Source organism: Nelumbo lutea, chromosome 1 (assembly GCF_056320005.1).
Source record: "Nelumbo lutea isolate HS-2025 chromosome 1, American lotus-T2T, whole genome shotgun sequence".
Classification (NCBI taxonomy): Eukaryota; Viridiplantae; Streptophyta; class Magnoliopsida; order Proteales; family Nelumbonaceae; genus Nelumbo; species Nelumbo lutea.
Genome location: NC_142684.1, coordinates 169,558,375 through 169,573,252, shown reverse-complemented (window position 1 = coordinate 169,573,252; position 14,878 = coordinate 169,558,375). Strand labels below are relative to the sequence as shown.

The 14,878-nt window shown below is 41.3% G+C and overlaps 2 non-coding genes across 2 annotated transcripts; both read right to left on the bottom strand.

Annotated features, from left to right (window-relative positions):
• Window positions 1–1,282: 1,282 nt before the first annotated feature.
• LOC148879106 (small nucleolar RNA R71) lies at window positions 1,283–1,389 on the bottom strand. Its single transcript, XR_016106399.1, has one exon. It is a non-coding gene; the product is annotated as a small nucleolar RNA R71 (small nucleolar RNA).
• An 11,857-nt stretch (window positions 1,390–13,246) lies between these two features.
• Window positions 13,247–13,353, bottom strand: LOC148879105 (small nucleolar RNA R71). The gene has a single exon (XR_016106051.1). It is a non-coding gene; the product is annotated as a small nucleolar RNA R71 (small nucleolar RNA).
• Window positions 13,354–14,878: the final 1,525 nt, after the last annotated feature.

The following is a 14,878-nucleotide window of genomic DNA, read 5'->3' as shown; positions in this document are numbered from 1 at the left end:
ATTATTTTTTTCTACTGATTGATTTCGGTTTTGTGCAGATCTGTATACAGCATGTTTCATTGCTAATATCAGTAGGTTATCCTACTGAATTGCTCAGTTTTAGTATGGCTACTCCATCTGGTGTTTGGTGATGCATAGCTCATCAAAACAGTGGGCTCAGATCTAATATTTAGTAGCCTTCCAATATGGAAATCAGACCTGAGCACAACTGTACTGTTATCAGCAGCTGCTATTATATTTATTGTTGTTCTTAGTGGCTTCTGAGATTTCAGAGCTGATCTCAATTTTGTGTAGAACTGATGTCTGAATTGCTATCAATCCTTTGTACATTGACTTCAGTTTAGTGTATTGACCTTCAGTAGCACAGAAGAGCCTTTTAATATGAAACTCAGACCTGAACACAATCACTGCTGATCCGCACTTGGCTGTCCTCAGTAGCTGCTAAGATTTCATAACTGTATATTACTGTTCTCAGTAGCTACTGAGATTTCAACTCTCAGCAGTTTAGATCTGTGTAATTAAATCCCGTCCCTGATTTCAGCAATATAAAGAAGAGGAATTTGTAAACTGTTGTTCTACTCAGAGATTACTGAATTCAGACCTGTTTGTAAATTGCTACTGAATTCTGTATATTGAATAAAATGTTGATATGCTTTTAGTTAGCTGCATTTATTTATTTTAGGATGTAGGTTTGTATATTCCAATACTTCACTTTACATTTTCAGTTGTAATAGGATTAGTTATTTATTTTCTTTTGTGAATATTGGCCTTTTTATTGCTTTGACCTTTACAGTTTATGACAAGCAGACCTGAACTGGAAGAGATCCTTTACGACCCGGAGATTGAACGGACTCTCCGTGTCCGTTTGAGAGCTGCTAAGCAAGTCAGACAAGAAGCACAAGAAATGGCTGAACAAAGAACTATGATGGATTATGCCAAGCCCACCCTCACCGGGACTGTCTCCAGCATTATCAGGCCAACTATTGCTGCCAATAACTTCGAAATTAAACCGGCCATAATCCAAATGATACAAAATACGGTTCAGTTTTGTGGTATGGCCCATGAGGATCCGAATGCCCATATTGCTAACTTCTTGGAAATCTGTGACACCTTCAAACACAATGGTGTAAGTGATGATGCCACCCGGCTGAGGTTATTCCCATTTTCTTTGAAGGATAAAGCCAAAGCTTGGTTGAACTCATTACCGGCAGGATCTATAGCCACATGGGATGAAATGGCCAGTCGTTTTCTCTCTAAATATTTTCCCCCTTCTAAAACTGCTAAAATGAGGAATGACATCACTACATTTTTCCAGCAAGAGGGGGAATCTCTCTATGAGTCCTGGGAACGTTACAAAGAGCTACTAAGGAGGGTTCCTCACCATGGCCTTCCGATTTGGCTGCAGGTGCAAACATTTTATAATGGTCTGACCGATTCAAACAAGACCATCTTAGATGCAGTAGCTGGGGGCTCCATAAACAATAAGACTCCCGAGGTTGCCCATGCACTCATCGAGGAGATGGCAGCCAATAACTACCAATGGCATTCAGAAAGGACACCAGTTAGAAAGTAGCATGGCCTTCATAATGTGGATACATACACAGCTCTCTCTGCACAAATAGGAGCACTTAGCAAAAAATTTGATGAGATACAGATGGCAGCTATGCATGTACAGTATGATAAGTGTGGGGGAGGCCATGATAGCACTGAATTCCAAGTTGGCAGTCAGACTTTTCAGTCCACAGAACAAGTAGACTTTGTTGGCAACTTTACAAGACAGACAGGAAATCAGTACCATCATGCCCATAACCCCGGATGGAGAGGCCACCTGAATCAGCATGCACCTAAGCCTTTCCACCAAAACTTCTATCAGCCGGAACCGAAATCTAACTTGGAGGAGCTGATGACCAAGTTCATAGCTAGTGCGGAAAATAGATTTCAGAAAAACGAAACATCGATAAGGAACTTGGAAACTCAGGTTGGGCAGCTGGCACAGATGATTTCAGAAAGGGCTCCGGGTACCTTACCTAGTAACACCATGGTAAACCCAAGGGAACAAGAGGCTGTTGGGAGAATTCCCAATTCAGATACTTAGTCATAAACTGTCTTACTTGCTTTTTGTTTTTATTTTTCATAGCATTTAAGTTTAGTTAGTTTTTCTTAGAATTTAATTGAATAAAGATACTGATCTCCTCTTCTAGTTTGCAAGTGATTTCTAGCAGAAGAAGTTTTCCACCGACAACATATTGCAGAATTTAAGAATGATCTTCAGGGAAGTCCTCTAAATACCTCCTATTACTTGTTGATGCTCTTGCTAGTTTTATTGTTACTGCCTAACACTACGAACATTGAGGACAATGTTCATCTTAAGTGTGGGGGAGTGAGCCCGAGGCTAGGGTATGAGGGCTGAAACCATGCACCCCAACACACATATGCAGGCAATGACATAACCCAAAAAAAGACTGGAACCCCTCAAGTTCATTACTATTTATTTGATGATTTTTTTTAAGAAGAAATTCAATGAGTTGAGGGAGACTGATGTACTTGTTAAGTTTTTATTCTTGTGAATGACCCAATTTGATATATGCAAGAGAAAAGGGGAGCTGAATATGCCTTTCAGCATGACTAGCCCTAACTTCCTTCATGTGTATGGAAGCCCTTGATTTCATTGTTAATGGTCAAGAAAGCTAAGTGCACATCTGAAGTGTTGATTCTTGAGGTTCAATAATTGCAAAGAAGGACAAAAGCCCAAATTGACTCCGCTATTTTGAGCTGAATAGTAAAACTAGCAGCTCAGAACATGAGTCCTATTTACCTACCTCAAGTAAGTGACCAGTGTGAGATGGAGCATAAGATGCACTCACACCAAAAAAAAAAAAAAAAAGAAAAGTAAAAGAGAGAGAAAAGTGTGTGAGATGGAGCATAAAATGCACTCACACCGAAAAAAAAAAAAAAAAAAAAAAAAAAAAAGAAAAGAAAAGGGTGAGATGGAGCATAAGATGCACTCACCCCTAGAATTAAGAAATTGTGGTGATAGCTGAGGTTCAAAGGGGCACTCTAAAGTTGAACTCTCATTGAGATTCAGTTACAGATGTGAAACTTAGTGAAATTTGATTATTAACCTTGACAATTAAGGAGCTGATTTATATATGAATTAGGAGTGAAGGCTAGATTCATATTCTCCTTTCCTTGGATCTGATACATATCTTAATTGGTAATTTACAAGAATAAGAGTTGAGCACTTACAAAAGTTCCCCGACTACTCAATGCATTTCTATCTTAAAAAGTTCACCAGGTAAATGGTGAGAACAGAAGGGGGGAATGTTAAGTTTATGGCTGATGTCTTTGCTTGAGGACAAGCAAAAGCTTAAGTGTGGGGGTATTTGATGAACTTACAATTTATCTATAATTTTTGAGGACTTTAGCATGGATTTTTATGCCGGTTTTATTAATTTTTGCCTTAATTTAGCTTAATGCTAAGAATAGGTTCAGGGATAATCAATCCAAGAGAAGGAAGGAAAAAGGCAAGAAAAGAAGGTTCAAAAAGACCAATTTCAGTCCAGCCCGGTCGTGGAAGCAAGAGAGAGCACTTCGGCCCAAAAAGAGCAAGTGAATTCCTTGAGAAAACCCCAGAAAATAAAGCCTAGCTATGAGGAGAATTCGGCCCAGCAAGGAAGGCCCATTTTTAGCCCAAATAACAGCCTAGAGTGTAGCCCACATGAGCTCAAAAGCAAGCTAAGTTGTAGCCCAAATAGCAGCCCAAAGGGAGCTAGGGGCGGCAACTTCTAGGAGTTTCTTGAAGAGAAGGAGGGAGCAATCTAGAAGGTTCATGAGGGGTGTAATACACCCCATTCTAGAGGCTTCAAGAAGGGGCAAGAGCCCCCTTGAAAAACTATATAAGGAGGCCTCTAGGAGGGGAGAAAGTGGTTCAATTGCTTGAGAGAAAGGCTCTCCCACTCTTAGAGGTTCAGCCACCTTGAGAGAAGAGAAGAGAAGAAGGCTAGGCGCAAGGAAGAAGAAGAAGAAGGGCTGAAGGAAGTTCAAGACAAGCAAGCTAGAAGAAGAAGGTGAGTTCGAATTGAGGGATTGTGATTCAAAGATTTTTTGTAATAAATCATTTGTAGTTTCATTCTCTTTTGATTTGAATTCAGTTTCTTAGTTATATGTTCTTTCTTCTTTCTCCTTGTTTCCATTCTTCCTTGATGTATTTCAGCTTGTAAAATTTCAGTTCAGCAATCTAATTCTTTTTTATTCATTCAAATGATCATGCATTGTACTTGAAGTTTCTTGAATAAGGGTGTGATTGCAGATCAATTCGGCCAACTAACCTTCAAAACTCAGATCTGAATTCTCAGATCTGAGATTGCAAGATCTGAATTGCTTGAAAGAGAATTCAGATCTGCAAATTTCAGATTGGGCGAATTAATCTACAGCTTGGAATTCCTAGAGTGCTTGAGAGAGACTCTAGGAATTCAGATCTACTATTCAAGAACTGAATTGAGTGCAAGGTTAGAGATAACTTGCACAATTCAGTTGGTGATCAATTCAGATTTGAATTGATGCCTTAGAAGTGTTTGAAGAAATGCATGCATGGGGATTAGATTCTTGCTAGAGATAGAAGAACCGTCACTCATGCATAGGATGAACATGCGCTTGAGAGAGGCTGTTCATGACCTTGGGGTTTCACCAAACCAAGGCTCAATCATGATTCATTCGAATGATCCAAATTGATAGATTGCTGAATTCTGAGATTGACATTTACTGCTTACTCTTCTAACCTGAATTGAAGGCAATTGGACCAATGATTTAGATAGATTTTAATTTAGGATTTCTTAGCTTTCATTAGAGTTTTGATTTATTTGTTGATCAGATAAGAAATGTTCAATTTAGTATTGGTAATTGTTTCCTAAATCCTCGTGGGAACGATACTTCACTCACTACTTTATTACTTGAACGGCTAGTGCACTTGCTAGTGTCACAATGAGCCACACATCACAGAGCCGATCTGGATTGACCCGCTCATGAGCTTCTTGCTACACAAGACCCTCCCTGCAGATCGCAATGCAGCCAGAAGGGTTCAATGGCAGGCAACCAAATACATCATGATAGATGAGCGGATGTACAAGAGATCCTACACGCTCCCCTATCTACGTTGCTTGCGGCCTACTGAAGCCGAACTCGTACTCCGCGACACTCATGAGGGGCTGTGTGGCGGGCACTTGGGGGGCAGAGCCCTTGCCTAGAAAGCACTTTGACAAGGGTATTATTGGCCAACAATGAAGGCAGATGCCATTGAACTCGTTAGAAAATGTGACAAATGCCAGAGACATGCCAATATTCACCACTGACCCACCGCCGACCTCGAGTATCTCACCAGTTCGTGGCCCTTTGCACAATGGGGCATCGATCTACTCGGGCCATTCCCGCCAGCAACGGGTGGAAGGAAGTTCTTAGTGGTAGCAGTGGACTATTTCACCAAGTGGGTAGAGGCCAAACTCCTCGTAACGATCACAACTCGAAATGTTCAAAACTTCTTTTGGAAAAACATTGTATGCCGCTTCGGATTACCTCGGGTATTGATTTCTGACAACGACAAACAGCTCGAAGACATTAAATTCCAAGACTGGTGCCAAGATATGGGAATCCGACAGAACTTTACTTCAGTCATACACCCTCAAGCAAATGGTCAAGCAGAAGTAACGAACAGAGCCATCCTCCACGGATTAAAGGCACGTTTGGACCGAGCTAAAGGATTGTGGGCAGATGAACTACCGGTGTTCTGTGGGCATACCGGACCACAGAGAAGACCACCATGGGAGAAACTCCCTTCACTCTCACCTACGGCACTGAAATAGTAATCCCTACAAAGATCGTAATGCCCACACTGTGACTAGAAGCATACAATGACCAGACAAACGAAGATGAGCTACGTACCAACATCGATCTACTCAACGAAGTAAGGGACCTCGCGTACATCAGAACCGCAGCCTACCAGCAGAGAGTAGCTTAGTACAATAACGCTAGGGTCAAGAGGCGGAACCTCCGCATTGGCGACCTGGTCCTTCGTAAAGTTATGGTACCTGAGCTCGTTGCTGGCAAGCTTAAGTCCAACTAGGAAGGCCCCTACCGAGTGAAGCGAGTGCTCGGGGAAGGAACGTACGAGCTCAAGACCCTTGAAGGGAAAAAAGTACCTCAGGCATGGAATATCGTCAACTTGAGACAATACTACCTGTAACAACCGAGTAAGCCATGGGCCGCTTCCAGAGCCTAAGGGCCAAAATGCCGAGCTAACATGACCTCAGCGCTATAAGACATAGTCGCCTCCATGGCATGGGCAAATTTCAAGGGCAGACTATAAGTCAACCCCTCAGCCTAAGGGCCAAATCACTAAGCTAACAATGACCTCGGCATCAAGAAAAACTTAGGCACTTCAGTGGCAAAGGCAAAGTATGGAATATCAAAGGTGTAAGCAGCCTGGGTTTAAACCTTACAAAGCACAGTTTGTCTCAATACGTTGGTTGAACTGAGTAACCAACCAATGCATAGTTTGGGCATACATGGTAATCACTTCGCAGTATGCCATAGAGACGCCTTAAATGTTAAAGGACATATCGGGATAGCGTCTACCAAAAATTCCTACTTCGGGCATCTAGCTCTAAAAGCTCAAATTATGAGATCGCTTTAGCAAAAATAAAGGGAGTTCATCATACTCAGGAGAAGGAAAGAACTCTCATTGTCACTTCAAAAAAGAAAAAAAAAGAAAAGAAAGAAAAAAAAAATAACAAGTGCGGTAACCGAGCCAAACAGCTCGGTGAAAGATTGGGGCACAATGGCCCAACCAAAGACTTGTGAAAGACCGGGTTTACATCACCCGGAAGCCACCAGAAGCCCAAAGAAATGCCGCCTCAAGGATCCGCCTCCTCATCCTTTGGAGAGTCAAGCTCCTCTTCCTCCGCTTGGTCTACCGTCTCAGGAGACAGACCCTTCATAGTAATGCCGTTGAGGTTGAGTTCGAAGAACTTCTTCCAACCAGCCACCAGCAAAGCTTAAACCCCGACCAGTATGAACCCGAACTGTACTCCGCCTGGAGTTACTAAAATTCCTGGGAGTCTTTAAAATCCCAGACCGCTTTCTCTCGCTTAGTCTCCACCATTTGATCAAAGTTTTGAGTCCGATTTAGAAGAGTGGACTCCAAGTCTCGCACCTGCTGCCTGAGGAGCTCCCTCTCCGTTGCCATCCTCGACGATTCCTCCTTGTAACGTGTTCTCTTCAGAAAGTCAGACGATTTGAGCCTCCTGGTCATGGACGAGCAGCTCCTGAGACTCGCTCCCCTTGCAGGTGTGATGGAGCTCGCCCTAGAGCTTCTGGTTGGCAGCTCACTGGTTGGGGGCGTCGACGTGATGGATGCATGTCTGGAGAGCCATGGCATGGACGGAAGAATTCACCTGCCGGCGGAAAAGAAGATCAGAAGATAGCGGAAAAGGGCAAAACAAGAGAGAAAAATGGGAAAAATGTCACTTACCACCATGCAATGAGCAGAGGCGAACGTAGAGAGGTCCCCGGGCTCCATGTTTCCCCACTAAGCGATCTCATCATTAGTGATCGCCTTCCGGCTCATCCAGCGAGCCACCAAATAATCATTTACCCCTTCCTAGTTTCCCACTTAGAACCAGGGGTAAGGACAAGGCTGAAGGAGATTACAGGGAGCCTCCCCCGGCTGAGGGAGCTCGTTGCCCCCAGGGTTAATCCCACTAGCTCCCTAAGGTGGGGGCATCGGAACCTCGGGCAGAGGAGAGGGTAGAACCGCCTCAGCAGACCTAAACTTAATACCTCCTAAAGAAGGGGTCCAGTCGGGGTGCATCCTCTTTGCATGGCATCTCTAACTGCCCGAAAGAAGGCGGCGCGAATCGACACTGGACATGATGACTGCTAAAAGACCACAAGATATTAGTCTGACAAGAAACAAAATACATGTGTACACAATATTGTCACAAGACACTACACGACCTAAAAGGCCGACCTACCCGAGCTCAAGCCTGCCTACACGAGCTTCTCCTTGGTCAAGTAGTCCGAGCAAAGGAAGCCTATCGACACCCAGGACAACATCATTTTTTGAATTTCAGGGTCCAGCTCAGCCCCGAGGTCCTGGATGGCACCCCTCCAAGCAATGGGAAAGGGCCACCCCTCAGGGTTACGGACCACAAAGTAATCCCACTTCCAGGCGGGAATCTTATTCGACAGCTCGCACAAGAGCTTATAGCCGCGGCGAGCAGAGGTAATAAATGCTCCTCTCCGGAGGAACCCAGGAGCAGCGTTCTTTATACAAATGATAGAGACAAAAATGTCAAGGTCCAAAGGAAGGCAATACTCATAACATAGGGATATAGTCCCAACCATGTTTTGAATGGCATTGGGATGAATCTGGTCAATGGTGACGTTGAAGTGATTTAACATCTCCACTATCAAGGGGTGCAAGGGGAGATGCAAGCCAGCCTCGAGTTGTTCCTGAAAGATTACTATGTCATTGGGACCATGCTCCCAGGGGAAGTTGTCAGTAGGGAGGCTATAAACCAGGTCCCCAAGGAGGCAAAAGTAGTGGATTAGAGACCTGAGTCTCTCCGCTGTCATTAAGGAACGGCCAAAGGTATCAGGCTCCCTCCCCCTAGAAGTAGATTCCATGTCGCCAGAGGCCTCCCGAGCCTCCGGGATCTGCTCCCAGGCTCCTCCCAAGCTCGAGGGAGCATCATCATCCTAGCTATCACCCCTGTGATAGGTATGGCATGGGTACCCAGACATGGCTGACAGCGATTGAGACTCACCATAGTAAACAGAACGGAGCAGACTGAGGAACTCAGGTAGACTAGGTGAAGTGCACGACCTTAGGATCCAAAGGCAACAAGATGGAGTGAGAGAAAATAGGGCCCGAGGGGGCCCCCTATTTATAGTCTCCACCCTTTCAAATTGACGGCCTGGATCAAAACAGATCCAATGGTCCACGGGCCCCCTAACCGCATGCCTTCTGAAAACCAAAGGCGATTGGCGGCATGTCTTCCATAATTAAGATAGTCGCAACTGCACTACGTTCGGAGTTAAAAGCCACCTCAACATCTTTTCGGAATCCAAAAAGTCAAGAAACTTAGAAAATCTCTTGATTCCCGCAAATGCATTTAATGAGGGCTATCAATCAGGTTTGAATTTCAGTCAAATTAGTCCATCGCACTTCATAAACTCCCCGCGCTAAGGTAGTACTCTTAGGTCGAGGAGTGAGGATTAATTGATGAAGGATGATTTGACCCAACCTATGAAACGGTGACACGTAGATGCTGACTTAGCATGAGCGACAGCCTAGCGTTGAAGCCCGGAGTGACCAAGTGACAGGTCCACTAAGCAGTCCGCTATGTTACTCACGAGGGGAGGAGTCCGTCGTGAGGCAAACTCCGGGTTCCCCATGCTATCTTTGAAGAGATACTCTGAGGCAACTATAGCTCGTGAGCTAAAGTTATCAGCTCGCCCGAGCTCCCTAGCGGACAAGTCATTCCAAGGACCGATTCCACTAAGGGTAATCCTGGAGTGATCCAAGCTTGCCACAAGATAGCTCGCGAACGAGCCGCCCTAGCGCCCTCCAAAAAGCTTCCGACTGACAGACCATACCGGCTAGACTATGCCATATCCTCTACTGACAATGGAGTCCCAGTCCTTTCGACAGTCTGTGTCCACATCTCTCGACAGGCAAAGGTGTGCCTACCACTTTGGAAACGTGTCACAAACCCGAGCAAAGCGTACACCACAATGACCACCTGCGCAGCCCTAGCCGGTAACGGCTGTGGCAAGAGCCCAGTGACGGTTATGCCCAACCTGATGTGAGTGTCCCTATAAAAGCCCTCAGGGCAGAAAGGAAACTTCTTCTTGAATCTCTGACCTCTTGAACATAGTGGTAATGCGCTATCCTCACTCTTAGCCTTCGTTCTCCTTTCGCTTCTTGCACACAATACTAACTTAAGCATCGGAGCGTTCCCGCCGGAAAACCCCTCAAGAGTTCTTCCTCTTTCCTCTCGTCTCAGGTACCTCTTAGGAGCCATGCGAGCACTAGCTAGGAGTGACCGAATTGTGCTACATCAGGTTATAATTAATTAATGTATCTCAACCTATTTTTTTGAAGTGTTTTTTTGGGTACACTCACAAATATCTTTATTTCCTGAATTTTTGGATGCAATCGCAAATATCTTCATTCCTTGGATTTTTTATACTCTTCTAGCCTGCTAATTTTTCTGCTTCTTGAATACATGTTTCATATGTTTAGATCCAAATTTTAGAATGCACATTTGTTGTGCATGTTTTTCTACCTCTTCTCATCAACATACCTATTCAATTGGCATCTCCATCAACAAACCATGGCCAATAGGTACAGTGTCTAGGATCAAGAAGTAGAGACAGATCGGTAATATCAAATTTCCATCGTTCTATTGCTTTAGTTTATATTAAGAAAGATATCATATAATCAAATGATGGAGTATGATGGAGAATGTTTATTTTCTTGTTGGTCTTTTTATCCATCAGAGCCGGCAAACATCAATTTCTATAGTATGGTGTAGTGGATTCTCTTTTCTTTGATCTAAGATAAGATTTTTCAAAACTTTATGGATTTCACTTGAAAAGAATTGTTAGTTGTGAATGTGTAAGGTTTTCGTTTTATTATTTTAATTGTTCCTTTTGCTTAATTAATTTGCTTTATTATTTTATGTTTAATTGCTGAATTGCATATTAGAAATAATTGTTCATGCATTATAATTAGTGGTATTTTCTTTGTTTATTTTGTTTCATTTTTGTTAATCCTTTTAAGGGCATCCAACTTAAATAAGATAAGGTGGGGATTTCATCACCCTTCCTTGGCACAAAAATCACCACCCTTCATGTGCAGTTCATTCTAAACCCTAATTTAAAATTTGGATAGCAAGACCCTTTTGGGAGCCTCACATTTGGTTCAAATGTGTGCTGAATTTTAGGGAAGTGATAAGCATATATTTGTACATATTTTCATACCTCTAACTTGATGATTTTGGTAATAATGTTTTTTGGAATTAGCATGATATTGCACTAATTATGATGGAATTGTCTTGCAAGATTACTTGGAGCATAGTTGTGCAATTTTAAAGAGGAATTTGATTTAATTGATCAAGATAATCATAGAGGATGACCATGCAACAATGATACTCCAGGATATAGTTCCCATATTTTGGGAAATTTCCTGTTTTGATATAGTTCCCATATTTTGGGCATAACTTTCTGCCTACAACTCGGATTGAGGTGATTCAAACAACTAATTAAAGATAAGAGATAGGGATAAAATTATTGTGTTTATCACTCTACCTAATTCCATCGCCAACCATGCAATTCGAGCTACAAGTTTTGGGTCTAGCAGTTGCCAATGCAGAAAATATAAGAATTCAACTGAGATAAAGACTAAGAGACCTAATTTGTATTGAATTAGGAGTTTCCATTGAGAAGCAATTGAGGGGAAGCTGCACTATAAAAAGGACCATAGACTCAAGGCAAAAGGGCACATCCATGGAGAGAATTCAATAGAGAAAAGAAGAGGAAGCAGTCCCAGCATATCAGAAGAGAAGATGAAGCAATTTCAGCATGCCAGAGAAGGAGAGGAAGAATCCGAATTTAAGAGGGAGAAAAGCTTAGTTGCTGCACTTGTCTTCTACCTTCAAAGGCTAAAGTTTTCTTGTTATTCTATTCATTCTTTGATGTGTTCTTATTGTGTTTCTCCTTTAATTCTCTCGAGTATGTTGAATTTAATGATGTCTAGCTAAATTCTCTTAGCTAGGGTTTAGATGGATTTTGATCTTAAGATTATATAGTTATTTGTTTAATTCAATTCAAGACATTTATTATTTCCATGATGAATTTTTATTACTATGCTTAATGCTTTAAAAGAATTGGCCAATCTTTTAATGATTTGATGATTCATGCATGATTGACCAAAGAATTGTTATGAATTAGATCCCTAGTCAATAAAAATCGCATGATAGACTATGATATCAAAAGATGATTAGCTCATGTGTGGGAATTAAGGAAGCTTAGTGAGTCGAATCCCCTTCTACGATTAGAGGTTTCCAAAGAAATTAATGCTTATTTTTCCTTTTGACAACCACTTAGAAATTTGATGGTAGAATTGGATTAATAAAGGATTAATATGACTTGAGAAAGTTTATTAATTAATTTAGAGAAATCCACCATCACATGCAAGTAACTTTAATATATGTTAGGGTAATTTTGGTCTTGAGTTGGATTAAATAGGTAATTGTGTAACCTTGATTCAATGAAATCTAAACCCTAGCTGCATTCATCCAACAATTCAGTTTTTATTAAGTTCTTGGATTTGCATTAATTCTTTTAGTTTTTATTCATTCAATTGATTCACGAGTTCAACTTAGGTTAGTTTAAAATTGATTTGGTACTGTGATCTAGTTTTTGTGGGATCGACACTTTTCTCATCATTATACGCATATTTGACTAAGGTACACTTGCCTGAATTAACTGTGCATAAATCACACAACAAGTTTTTGCCACCATTGCTAGGGACTAGTTTATTGCATATCAAAACTACCTGAATTAGCCTTAGATTGAATATCTATTTGTTTTATTTTCGGATTTAAAATTTTCCATTTCAATATTTGTTGGGTTCAGCTTTATAAAATTTTTTAGGAAATTTTTAAATTTTTTTCTCTTCCTTTTCCTTTTCTTTAAAGGTTCCTAGTGCATGACACACACTAGTGGTGGAGAATTAATACCCCTTGATCATGAAATCGAAAGGACTTTGAAAAAGTGAACGGGGGAGAGAAAGAACAAGATGGCTCAAGATCGAAATAATCCAAGGACATTGATCTCCTACGCTATACCTACTCTGGATTGTACTACATTAAGCATTAGGAGGCCGAATGTGCAAGCAAACAATTTTGAGATCAAGCCTGCAATTATTCAGATGATCCAGATGAGTGTGCAATTTTTTGGCCCCAATGATGACCCTAACTCTCATATTACTAATTTTCTTGAAATATGTGATACTTTTAAGCATAATGGAGTTAGTGATCATGCCATTAGACATAGGTTATTTCCTTTCTCCTCAAGGGACAAAGAAAAAGATTGGCTTAACTCTCTTCCTGTAGGTTCGGTTACTACATGGGATGACTTGGCACAAAAGTTTTTATCTAAGTATTTTTCACTTGTTAAAATGGCTAAATTAAGGAATGACATAACATTTTTTTCTCAATTTGATAATGAAACCTTATATGAGTCATGGAAGAGATTTAAGGAATTGCTTAGGAAGTGTCATCACCATGGTCTACTTGTTTGGATGCAAGTGCAAACTTTTTATAGTGGCATTAACCAATCTAATCATTCAATGTTAGATGCAGCTGGAGGTGGTACCCTTATGAGAAAAACTCCCGAAGAAACATATGAACTTTTGGAGGAGATGGCGGCTAATAGTTATCAATGGGGCAATGAGAGAGCAAATAAAAAGGGAGTTGGAATTTATAATGTTGATTCTATCACTACTTTATCGGCTCAACTTGTTGCATTAAATAAGAAATTAAAAAATTTGGGGGTTTCAGCTATGAGTGTTTCTTTTGTTCTCTTCCCTTCTGGTGAGCTTTGTGGACAAGGGGGACACGCTAGTGTAGACTGTCAAATAGGAAATCCATTTTCTTCTTCTTCTGAACAAGCTAATTTTGTTTCTTATGGTGGCAACAGGTCCAATTTCAATCCCTACTCCAACACTTACAATCCAGGATGGAGAAGCCATCCAAATTTTTCTTGAAGTAAAAACCAACAGAGAGCACCTCCCGGCTTTCAGCAACAACCACAACAAAATGCACAAGATAAGAAGCCAAATTTAGAGGATATGATGACAAAATTTATCAACAATATGGAGGCAAGAATTCAAGGGATAGAAACTCAAATTGGACAACTTGCTTAATGATGAACATACAATTTATCTATAATTTATGAGGACTTTGCATGGATTATTATGTCGGTTTATATAATTTTACCCTAATTTAACTTAATGCTAAGAAATGATTTCAGGGGCAATTAATCCAAGAAAAAGAAGGCAAAAGGTAAGAAAAGAATGTCCAAAAAGACCAAATTCAGCCCAACTCGGTTATGAAAGTAAGAGAACACACTTCGGCCCAAGAAGTACAAGTTGATTCCTTGAAAAAACCCAAGAAAAGAAAGACTAGCAAAGAATAAAATTCAGCTCAATAGATAAGACTCATTCTCAGCCCAAAAGAGCAACTTATGGTGTAGCTATCATATGCTAAGAGGGAGCCTAAGTGCAGCCCAAATAGCAGCCCAAAGAGCTAGGGGCGGCAACCCTTAGAAGGCTTTCAAGAGAGAACTCTAGAAAGTTCAAGAAGGGGGTGTAATTCACCCCATTTTAGAGGCTTCAAGAAGGGGCAAGAGCCCCCTTTAAAATCTATATAAGGAGACCTCTAGAGGGAGGAGAGGTGTTCCATTGCTAGAGATCAAGGCTCTCCCACTCATAGAGGTTCGAACACCTTGAAGAGAAGAGAAGAGAATAAAGGTTAGTGATGAGACTAAAAAGAATCTTATTTTTGTCCCCTAATTTTCATCTTTTTACATTACTTTAGCACTTAAATGGACTCATTACTCTTGTATTTCAATTCAGGGCAATAAAGAAGGCAATTGGAAGAAAACAGGGCAAATCGGGTGATTTTCACAATTTCGGCGACAGTCAGTAATTTGAGACTTACTCTCAATTCCGCACTCCAAATTGGACAATTCAATAAGCATTAGAAAGATGAAAGGAATGCCCACAACTTTTATGTTTTGGGTTTTGACAGATTCG